At 26.7% G+C, this 12,968-nt stretch overlaps 1 protein-coding gene across 17 annotated transcripts in view; it reads left to right on the plus strand.

The window, feature by feature from the left end:
- Window positions 1–673: 673 nt before the first annotated feature.
- Window positions 674–12,968, plus strand: part of LOC100202249 (ras and EF-hand domain-containing protein) — a 58,233-nt gene continuing 45,938 nt past the window's right edge. For 2 of the 17 annotated variants that reach the window (XM_065808289.1, XM_065808300.1), the window contains exon 1: window positions 10,034–10,227. The gene's annotated coding sequence lies outside the window, so the exon portion shown is untranslated. The other 15 variants (XM_065808297.1, XM_065808291.1, XM_065808298.1 and 12 more) reach the window with 15 other exon arrangements.

A 12,968-nucleotide genomic window follows, 5' to 3' on the forward strand; every position in this document is an offset into this window, starting at 1 on the left:
AAGCTAGCTGATTTAAGGTTTGTTTTTAGATCTATTTGAAATCCTAAATTTTTAAACTTTTGGATTATGTTTTTTCGCATTTGTTCCATTTCTTGGCGGTTAGAATTATATTATATTATATTTTAGGCATTAGCATTTAGCTAATTCATGATACTGCGGGTAACAGTAACAAATACTCAAAGTATATATGTGTATATATATATATATATATATATATATATATATATATATATATATATATATATATATATATATATATATATATATATATATATACCAAAGTAGAGTAAATTTAGTGAAATCTAAATAATTTTAAAAACTTTTTTTGAGTGTTATGGAATTATGATGGCATTCAAGATATTGATCTTATAATTTCTATTATGACGACACTTAGTCACGTGTTCATTTCGCTTGTTTAATAAGTTCAAAGTTGATGAAATTATATGATATTTCTCTATTAAGATTTAAACGGTTCTGCCTGGTCTAGACTTTTTACGGACAGGATTTAAACTTTTTTTTTTATTTACCCAAACAAATTTAGAAAGTTTGGTTAAGTTAGCTTTACTTTCATTAAGGCTAGAATTTTGATGTTTGCAAAAACGACCCTTAATTCTTTTTTCTGTAAGTCCAATATAATAAAAGCCCTCTTCCTGTGGGCTTTTTTTGACATTGCAAATGTAAATGACATTTTAACTTAAACATTTTCCATTTAGTGGACATAAATCAATCTGACAGCAATTACATGATGGAGAAATAAGGTTAGATGTACTTGATAATACTGTTGTGAGCACGGTACGTTTTTAAAATGTTTTTCGGGCGTTTTATTAGATTTAAACCTAATAAAAACGTCTGAATAACGTTTAATAAACATACGGTGCCCACTGGTATTTTGCTTTTGTTTGGAAGACACCTATAGCATATTTTTACGTTATTTCGATTAAACAGTTTATTGAGTTTATTTTTTTTTTAAAGTTAACATCAATTAAATTCAAGAAAAATTTAAGAACGTTTGTCTTAAAGTTTATTAAAAAAGAAAGGTTGAATTTAAGTAAAAAAGTATTAAATTAGAGTTTTTATTTTTTATTGTAATGCCTAAAAAAGTCTAGCTCGTTTATAGAGATCATTTCCAACAACTGCTATTTCCAACAACTTCATACAAGTTAAAAATTCACATGTGCCTAAAATATTTGAGCACGTTTGTTATATAGCTTTAAACCATTGAAAAATAACGATTTCTGCTTTTCTTTATTTGAATAATAACATGTGTGAAAGCGTCTTGTATTAGATGCACTTCACAATTTTTGACGTAGAATGTATTGATTAGTTCATTTTCGATTGTTTCTTTTTTATTGAGTTTGAGTTTGAGTTTATCTATTTCAAAAATCAATTCTATATGCATATATTGAATTCATATATTTTGATGAGAAAGTGCTACATCAGGTACATCCATGTTGAAAGAAACCGATCATTCACCTATTTTGAATTTCAATTTGTAAACACTGTGTTTAAACGAGCTGACTGATTCAGCACTAATGGCGTCTAAAGGTAACGTATTCCATACATTGGCGATGCAATTAGTAAAGAAACTAAATCTTTCTTTTCCGTTTTTCTCCCTTTGACGTTCAGGTCGAAGATAATGTCCACGCAAATTGTATTTGGAAATCGATAGTGCGTAGACTTGAGGGTTCTCAAAATTGAATGACTTTTAACAAATAGAGTTCAAAACTTCTAAATATTTTCTAAGCCCACCAAATTTACTTTTGGCTGCTGCTGATTTGACTTGATAGCTTACTTTAAGATCGTCTGATAGAAGAACGCCCAGATCATGTTTGTTCTATTATAAAACAAATGTTAGTGCTAAAACAAAAGTTCTTTAAACGTTTTTTTCACATCATTATAAACATCAAAGTCTTGTTTTGTTTGTTTTTCTCTTTTTGTTTTTCTAAAATATTTAAATTTTTATTATTTACATCAAATAGAAGTAGACACAGTATTTTTAGTAGGGAGAAATAACAATTTAAAAACCTTTTTGGTCCATGGAGTTAACTATTTGTTCATTCTAGCAAGATATGCAGTTTTCTTTATAGTTTTGCTTGATATATCATGGCCGACGACACGGGTTTCGAAGTGGGGGGTGGGGGTGGGCACAACGGTCAATTTCTAAAAAAGGTCCTCTATATCCTGAATTTTTGAAAAAAAAATTTCTTTAGAAAAAAAAAAAGGGGAGCGGACACGTACCCCAGACCCCCCCTTCCCCCGGCTTTGTCGGCCCTGTATATATTTGATGTGTTCAATTAACATTAAGTTTGTAATCTATTTGAAATCCTAAATACTTTACTTTATCATCAAATTCAATAACTAAGTTGTCCCAAATTACTTTAATGATACAGTTTTGGTTTTTTTATGAAGTTATTATTTCAGCCATTTACAAAGTACTTGTAAGTTTTGGTTTAGTTGATAAATAGCTTCTTTAAATTTTTCTAAAACAATAAAACAATAGATACTGGTTTGTATAAATCTACCTAAAAAACTCTACTAAAAACTGGTATGGAGTTTTAAAAATGTTTACCTTTTATTTTTTGCTACAGACTTCAGCAGACATGGTTTAGTGTACAATTTTGTAGTTGACATTTAAATATATAATTTTGCATACAGATTCTATATTTGGTTTTCCAGATGGTTTGGTAAATAAGTGCGGTTTCTTTCTGAGATTACGGCAAACTTCATTTTTTAAAAAAATAAGGTAACGCGGAGTATGATATGTGGCATTGATTAAATGTTTTCACCAGTCACCCGTTATTTTATTGTTTAATTTATTTCAACAGATGCAGCTAGATTTTGAACGAACAAATAATAACTATTTTATCCCCATAATAATAAGTAAAATAACACCACAATACGGCTTGCATAAATTAAATTTTTAGTTTTTTTATGGATTACTGAAGCACTTTAGCAAAGTAAAAAAGATTTACATACACCCCCGGAAAAACAAGCTTTTGAATCCCAAAAATGAAGCTGGATCTTAATATATCCTGACAATCCTGATATAGATCTTTTAATATACGACTGCTTTTCTTAAGCTTGTAAAAAGACCTTTAAAAATCGATGCTGCTGAAATACTTTTTTAAAAAATAAATAAAAACATACTATGATAGTATTTTACATGTAATTTTATGATGTTGTTTCTAAATACTTTGCATTGCAGGATTACTTTGTAGATTTATTTTTAAAAAACATTTTTTGGGGTAATATAAAATGGAATGCATAAGTCACCCCATTGGTCAAGATTCAATTGAAAATTAGCGGAATGTTTAAGATCTGATGAATCTTTCACGATTAAATGAAATAAAATCAAAGAAAGCAAACCCAAATGAATTAAAAAATGTACAGATGCATCAAATATCAACAAATCTAAAAACCAACACTTACAGAAAGTTTGAATTTATAACTACTAAGTTTTGTGTAATACTGGTGAGAAAAAATATCAGAACCTGAAGAAGTAGAAAGTTATATCGTTGTTTCAGATATTGAAATAAACACCAAAAAATCTTTCACAAAGAAAACCAGCAAGAAATGACAACGCTGCGAGACTTTGTTGGATTCAGATACTGTTTAATAATGTGTTGTAATGCTTAAATTTTAAAACGAAAATGTAGGCTTTGATAGTATGGGAGACCGGGGCTAGTTGCCTCTGTTTTTACTTTTTGAGCTCTGTAGTCCTAACGACAAAATTTTTTGTAGATACTAAAGCGCGGTCTTAAAGAGTATGAATTTAGGTAACATTTTTAACTTGCATTCATTATAAAAAAAATTTTCTTGGGGCCCTTATGGGGCCTTCGGGAAATAAAAAGATACCTACCAAACCCGCTCCGGATTAAGTTAGCGCAATTTATAAAAATGATTATTAATGTATTATTAAATGCAAATATTATAGAAAGTTTTTTACTATTTATTTTGGCAACAATTTTAAGCGAAAAATTTGATTTTACTTTTAGCTGGTACCAAATATTAGTGCGTATAACAGCCAAAACAGTAGCCCACTTTTTATCTGAAAAAAAAGGTGGGCTAATTTTTTTTTTAATAAGATTAACTATTTTCTTTGTAAAATATTAAAGGAAGCGATGTTCCAAAAGTTACGCTTTTGTTTAAAAAACACATAAATCCTAATATCTTCTACGTGCATGTGTGAATCCTAACAATACTATAGTGAATAATGAAATAGGATCAATTAGGAGGGTTCTGTGTTATTTTTGTCATTTTCTGATCAAAGGCTCTGAAGATAAACGCAGTTCGTCAACGTACCCCTGCTGCCAACTAGCCCCGGTCTCCCTTTTATATTTAAAAGATTTTTTCCGTTTTGTTTGTCAAAACTATAGTAATAATTTCAGCTTACGATGTAAATTAATATTTACAGCAAAAGTATACAACACCTAACCTTAATAGATTAATGGTAAAAAAAAGTTACCCCAATTCTTTAAATAAAAAACAAACAAAACAAGCTTTCATGTTTTTTTATACTGATTTACAAAAAAAAAACGAGCTTTCATGTTTTTTTATACTAATTTACAAAAAAAAAAAAAAAGACTTTCATAGCATTTCAATTGAAAGTTAAAATTGACCCTATTGCATATTTTACTTATTTCAGTCATAATTTCACTAGCATGGAGTGTCCATAATTGAGTTTTTTTATTATTTATAGAAACTATAACTATTATCTAATATTAAACTTCTTCGTAGTTTCAGCTTAAATTTTACTGAACACCTAATTAAGCGATTATTCACAATCTTTTACATCTCGTAAAAATTGTTTATTGACAAAATGCCTTGGACACTGCAACTTTGACAAAAATGCAACGCAGTTATAAAAACTTTAAAGGTTGGTGACAAGCTTAAAAGTTGGTAATAAGCTGAAGATGTAGTTATAGAAACTTTGTTGATAATAAACATTAATAGTGAAAAAAAAAAAATAAAAACAATAAAAAAAATTGAGCAAATAAGAAAAAACTTTTTTTATCAATATCACGAACCTTAACAAAATAACCAAACTTGTGCTTGTAAATCTTTCGAATTCATCCAATTGCAAAACAGGAAGTATTTCCGTAATGTTAGGAAAAATTCACTAACCTACACCTGAGCATCATAAAGTCTTTGTGCATCTGTTTTGGCTGTACAAGACAATCAGAATGGAAAATAAAATTTTTGTACAAACTTTTGGTTACATTTTGATTGATGAGTGTATTTAATGTAGATGAAACAAGATTTTCGCTTTGTATAAAAAATATAATAGTACTTTGGGTTCAAAGATATCTTATGAAGTGGTAAAAGGTAACAAGGATAAAAAGTACCGTAATCGTTTTATTCAATTTAATTTTTTTAAGCATTAGATCTTCTTATTTAACTGTTTGTATTTTTTAAATATTATATGATATCTATATATAATATTTGTTAATTATGACATATATTTAGATGGAAATTTGTATTTAAATATCTTTTTGTATAACTTTTTGTGTCTATTAGTATTTATCAGTATTATATGATAAATCTGTTAAACCTAACCCTAAAAATACATTTTTTAAATGCTTTTATACTAACGCAACTTCTCTTAATCCGGATAAAATGAACGATTTATCTGCACTCTGTGACATTTAATCTAATCATTTATCTGCACTCTGTGACGATTTAATCTTTATTTCTGAGACATGGTTTACTGAAATATTTGCTTCTCAATTGAACAACTACTCACTAGTAAAGAAAAATCGAATTGGTCATGGTGGAGGTGTTGCTATCTACATCAAACGTAATCTAGTCGTGAATGAGGTATCTAATCGTCATCTAAGAGAGATCTTAAACAACAGCATCTCCGAGAAAATATAATGTGAAATTAAAATCGGTAACGAAACTGTTCTTATTGGTTGTGTCTAAAGACCACCTTTATCGCATATAAATGATATAAATAAAACAATTATGTTGGCTAAGCAAGCTGTTGATAGAAAAGCGTATAGTTGTATGTTTCTAGCAGGTGATTTCAACTTTCCGGACATCAAATGGCACGATGTTGATAGGATCGAATTACTAAGCGGTCAATATAGTATGGCAAGTATTTTTTTTGATACTTTGGCTAATCATAACCTAGAATAATTAGTTGATTTCTCAACATTCGAAGCATCTAATGGTAAAGCAAAAAATATTTTGGATTTAATTATTACAGACTCTTTAACGAGGGTAATCAACTTATCTAGCTCTCTGCCATTAGATAATTCGTCGCAAGGTTATTGCATATTGAGTTGGGATTATGTCGTCTTTTCTAAAAATTTCTCAAACAAAAAATATGACTTTAATAAAGGTGACTATATAAATTTCGGTAAAAAGGATATGGAAACTAACTGGAAGCAGTTATTTGAAAATAAAAACACTAATGAGTTAACTTTTTTGCAATAAATATGATAAACTCAGCAGCAATTTATACCGTTAAAAAAAGTCCATACCACTCGTAATGCGCCGTGGATGAATAAGGATATAGTGAATGAATATAATGAATATAATAATGAATATAATGAATGAATAAGGAATAATGATAAAGTAAAAAACAGCTGGGCAATTACATATCTGCGACTAACTGGCGATCAGCGACACTGATTCGTGAATAAAGGAAACTAAGAAACCAAGTGCAAAAAGTGCTTGTAAACGTCATGTTCGAGTATTTAAAGCACAAATAGCATTAGATAAAAATTATCCTAAAAGAGTGTACGCTTATGCTAAGGCGCAAAAGAATGTTCATGTATCTATTAGTGCTATGTCTGATGCAAAAGGTGAACGTTAACAGAGGGAATACATATCGCAAACAGACTAAACGAACACTTCCAATCAGTTTTTGTTGATGATGTAAAAGTAGTCAGTTACCTATTTTTGAGAGAAGGCATTATCAAGAGGACTTAGGCGATATAATTATTAATTTTGAAGCGACGCTAGCTTATTTGAAAGGTTTGAACCCGAATAAATTTAATGGTGCTGATAACATTAGTCCAAAGGACCTTAAAGAATGCGGAGCTCAAATAAATTACCCTTTTACTTTACAATAAAGCACTCTCCGAAGGCTCAACACCTACAGCTTGGAAACAGTCACACGTCACAACATTGTTTAAAAAAGGAAATCGTCTTGATGCCGCTAATTACGGACAGTGTCTATCACATCAACTTCATGTAAGGTAATGGAAAAGATTATCAGGGAACAGATTACTAAATATCTTGAAAAAAAGAGCTGCATCTCGCATAATCAACATGGATTTATGTCCAAAAAAGGATGCATGTCGAATTTATTGGAGAGTTTCGACTACATCACGAAAGCGTTAAGTAAAAGAAATTTTGCCGATATTGCATTTTAGGACTTCGCAAAAGCGTTTGATAAAGTTTCTCACCGTAAACTAATTCATAAATTCAAAGTATATAGGATTAATGGCAATAGTCTTAAATGGTTTGAGTCATTTTTGATTAGTAGAAAACAGCGAACTGTTTTAGGTCTGCTGTAGCGACTGGACCGATGTTCTAAGCGGAGTTCCTCAAGGGTGTGTACTTGGTCCAACATTATTTATCATTTATATAAACGACTTAACGGATAAGATAAAATCAGTTCATAAAATCTATGCTGATGACACTAAACTGTTACAAGAAATAAGACCTGAGTTTCTCGATGCTGATCGCCTGATCCTTCAACACCATTTAAACATTGTCTCAGAATTATCAAAGGAATGGCTAATGGAGTTAAATGTTCCAAAATGTAAAGTTATGCACTTTGGTTATGGAAATAGTAATCATGAATATGTAATGAATGATGGAAATACATCACTTACTCTTGAGGTAACGGATATTGAGAGAGACCTGGGTATCTTTATATCTAATGATCTAAAATGGAATTAACAAATACAGGTTGCTACACGTAAAGCGTATATGATACTTGGCCTATTAAAAACATTTAGATCAAGAGAAATGAAACTTCGGAGTAAATAATACACTACGTACGTCAAACCGCATCTGGAAAAAAACACATACAACACCCCCTCATAAGATATCTCTTTGGGACGACCCTGGATCTGTGGGGGCTCTATGAAAAGATTAGGTTGGTATTTTGCCACCCATATCTTCTTTGAGCCCCTGACTGTTTATTATTTATATATTTGTAATTATATTTTATTTTATGTGAATTGTAGTTTTTGTAAATAGCAAAATAAAAAAAATAATAAAAAAAAAACACTTTTAGAAAACAACATTAAATAAAAACATAACTGAACCCATATAAAAGTATTCATATATATAAAAGTTTTACAAATCTTCTTGGTTTTTGTTCCTCCTAACTTGGCCGATTCAACTCAATATGGAAAAAGTCTTATTTCTTCTACAAGTGCATGACTAGTATGTTTTATTCACTTGTATAAAAATGTTAAATATTGAGTAATATATAGCTGTAATTAATTGAGTTATTTAGCTATAAAATATTTGTTTACAAATAAACAAGTTAAAAATATTAATTTCTTTATCTATCTGTACTAGATGAATTTTGCAGCCTGCTGATATTGCAGCATTTAGATCCACAAAAAGGGGTAGGAAGGAGAAGGTGAGAAAGGGTGGTTTGAAACGGTGTAATTTAATGATTTTAAATCGTAAGTTTTTTTTCCTTTTTAAAATTCTTATTACTATACCGCTTACATTCAAATTTACATTATATATTCAACAAAGATTTCCTTGCATAAAATAAAAATAGGTCGCTAAAACTTTTTCTCATATAAATACAATATACGATTGCGTATATACTCAGCGTTAATTCACCTAACTTATTGTGACGTATTAATCCGTCAAAATGATTATTTTGAGGACGATCTTTTTAAGTACAAGATTTAAAGAGTTGAATAATCTTATTTTTAAAAGTCTTTGAAAACAAAAATACTCTTAGGATAGAAAATAATCTCAAATGATATTTCTTATTAAATTGTAAACTGCGCAAAAAACATTTTTTTTTTTTTTTTGTACATTTATAGTTACAGTTTTTACACTAAAACTGAATTGAATACACTGATAACAAGACAAATTTAGCTTTGTATATACTTTCAAATTAGAATAAAAAAAGAAACAAAATTTTAGTAAAAAAAAAATACGTAGATAAACCAAGATGGTTTACAAATTTCTGCAAAAAGGTACTTCCCGCGGAATGACTGTGTTTGTATTAATACTTTTAACTTGAATTAAAACATTTATTATTAATATCATTTGTTTTTATTTTAACGTTAAGTTAATTTGTGTCTTTAAATAAATATATATGTAATTACCTAATTATATTTCATTTATCGCCTAGGTAATTAATATATTTACATGACGGTTGTGACCAGAGGTAAGATTTGACACAGAAAAAGGAGGAGAGTGATTACTTTATTTAAAATATTGAAGAAAAATATTTAATGCATTGTTTTTTAAATTTTATTTTCAAAAAAGTAAGTTTCGATTTCGTTAGATATATTTCTTTTTTTCGTTATTATTTACTTTCATAAAGCCTTTTTTTTTTGAATTTTTTTATTATATTATAAAAATAACTCATTTGTTTTTTGCTAACGTATGCTTATGAAGCTCGTAAACATATATTAACTCCTCATTCTAATATGTTTATTAGCATAATGTGTATACTTCATAAAAGTTAAAATCTATTGTTTTACAAACTATATATATATATATATATATATATATATATATATATATATATATATATATATATATATATATATATATATATATATATATATATATATATATATATATATATATATATATATATATATATATATATATATATATATATATATACAGTTTTTTAAAACTGTTACAGTTTTTTTATACTTGAGTAAACACTTTTTTTAACGCAGAACCTCGCGCTATATTTAAAAAGCTCGAGTCAAGCCCAGTCGCTGTAACTAATTAAAAAGTTTACAAATACAAAAGTCGATATTTTTTTATCTTCATGTTACTTATTATACTTTATGTTATGTATTTTAGTTACTAATTTTATCATTTATCCAAATTCGAAGAAAATTTATCATCTAAATTATATGTGGTTATTCTCGGCTTTGTGGTGTGTTGTTTTTCCGGTTCAGTGTGGATAGGGGTTGAGACCGCTCTTCGACACTTCTGAAGTCGTATCCAATGCCAACAAAACAAAGCAAAAAATAAAAACTAATAATAGTAATTGTGAGTCCGATAGTTGAGATTTGAATTATTAAAGGTTGAGTTTTGAAATACCTTAGGTATTAAGTATTTATATTTTAAATGTAAATTGTACCGGTTAGATTGCGAAGATGTACATGTGAATTACGGTACGCCATGTGTATTTAAAATTTGTGTAAGAATTTTTTTTTTTTACAGAAAAAATACTCAAACAACTTAAGTTAATTTAATAAATTTGTGTTTATTACAATTATTGATCCTATCGTAGCCAGAATTTGTGTCATGGTTAATTGCATTACTTCGCTCGCAAAATTTTCTTATTTCCAAATAAATAATTTAAATTAAAAAAATAGAGATAATGTATAGTAAATAGACTTTAAAATTTAGTAACAAAATATAAGTATAATAAAAAATATCTATTTCTTAACGAAAATAGCGCATCTGAATAAATGAAACATTTATGTATAAATACAAATATTTTTTTTTTATTAGAGAGGATGTTTTAACTGATGATTTATAAGTTGAAACATCCTTTTTCTTAATAACATATTTGAATTTATGTATGAATAGTGAGTATTAGTGGAATATAATGAAAATAGCACATCATTATAAATTGCTTAATATTATCATTAAGGCAGATTTTTGTTAAAGGTATGAATATTGTTAAAAAACACAAACATATATATATATATATATATATATATATATATATATATATATATATATATATATATATATATATATATATATATATATATATATATATATATATATATATATATATATTATATACACATATATATATATATATATATATATATATATATATATATATATATATATATATATATATACATATATTATATATATATGTATATATATATATACATATATATATATATATATATATATATATATATATATATATATATATATATATATATATATATATATATATATATATATACATATTATATATATATGTATATATATATATATATATATATATATATATATATATATATATATATATATATATATATATATATATATATATATATATATATATATATGTTAATGTTTTTTTTACAAATATTATTCATACATTTAATATCTATGCATATATGTAAATATATATAAACAGTTTTAAAATGTATTCTACAAAATAGAGTGCTCAATGTTATAAAAAGAACAGAGCAGTTATAAATTTATATATATATATATATATATATATATATATATATATATATATATATATATATATATATATATATATATATATATATATATATATATATATATATATATATATATATATATATACAGTGGTGTACACTGGATTTTTAGATGTTTGAGTTTTGACACTTACAGGCATTGTGCAAACTCCAAACTTTTGTATGTTTATGCTTATATCAAAAAATAATGTTTTGCAAAGAATTGGGATGATTGGAGCTTGGGAACAAAAAAACCCAAATATTTGGGCCCACCTAGCCCTTAATGTGGGAGCAACGAGTTTATAAAATATTTTCTTTACTGTTTTTATCTAAATTTATATTCATCAACAAATTTCAAATTTCATGCAATAATCTCTTATTTTTCAAAAACTATGATCTTATAAAGTTTTAAACTTCCTCAATTTGAGGGGGCTGTAAACATTGCAGGGTCATAAAAACTGAACACTTAGAGATTATTGCATGAAACTTGAAATTTGTATTTCAAGTATATTTTTCAATTCATATTTTCTTTTTTTCTCAAGTCTATTCAAGCATAGCAAGGTTCATTTAAAAGTTAAAAATATTTCTTAAATGCCTATTGTTCTCACACATTTTTAATCGCAATTCAAGAGCAATTAATATTTTTAAAGTTTTGAAATTTAATTTTAATTTTATTAGTTAAAACTGTTCATTTACATGCTTACAATTATTTAAAATATTATTTAAGATCAGAAAGTCTATTAGGGAATTTTATTCTTGGTATAGTTATGTTAAACACATGTGAAGAAGAAACATTTATTACAAAACTTTTTTTTAATTTGATAGAAGTTAAGGCTTCCATTAAATCCATTCAAAATAAAAAGCATAACAGTAATACAGTAAGCAAACTCAAAATATGTCATAATGCCTAACAGAACTGTCATTGAAAAATGGGTTTAAATCCTGCGGATTTCAAACTGATGGTTTAGGTTAAGTAACTTTAATTTAGTGTAAAACTTGCCAAGAGTATTCAGAGCTTTTAAAAAATTGTCATCATAAAAATAAAGGCTAAATTAGCCAATATATATTTAAAAATATATATTTAAAAATAATTTGCTAAATTAGCAAATGTTTGTATGGGGAACATCAGTTATAAAAAAAATGTTATAAAAATGTAATAAATAAACTATGACCATTTTTAAAAAAAAACAAACAACTTATATACTTAATTTACTACACAAAATTTAATTGCTACATTTTTTAAAATATTATTATATGAAGCTATACTAATATAAAGCAATCCTTTTATAATCAATTAATCATTACCCCTATTGTAACAGAAAGCTAAAAATCCAATTTTTTTTTTGCTGACCTGACGTCACACACACACATATATATGTACATATACATATCTATATATATGTATGTATACATGGCCTACTTAAAGTATACTTCTTAATATTCCACATTTTTGCCATAAAAAATAGAAGGCCATTAAAAATAAATTACTGCTCTATAAAAAGCAAAGCAAATAACAATCAAAATGCATTTATTCTTGAAAATACTTTTTAT

This window comes from Hydra vulgaris, chromosome 10 (genome assembly GCF_038396675.1).
Source record: "Hydra vulgaris chromosome 10, alternate assembly HydraT2T_AEP".
NCBI classification, from domain to species: Eukaryota; Metazoa; Cnidaria; class Hydrozoa; order Anthoathecata; family Hydridae; genus Hydra; species Hydra vulgaris.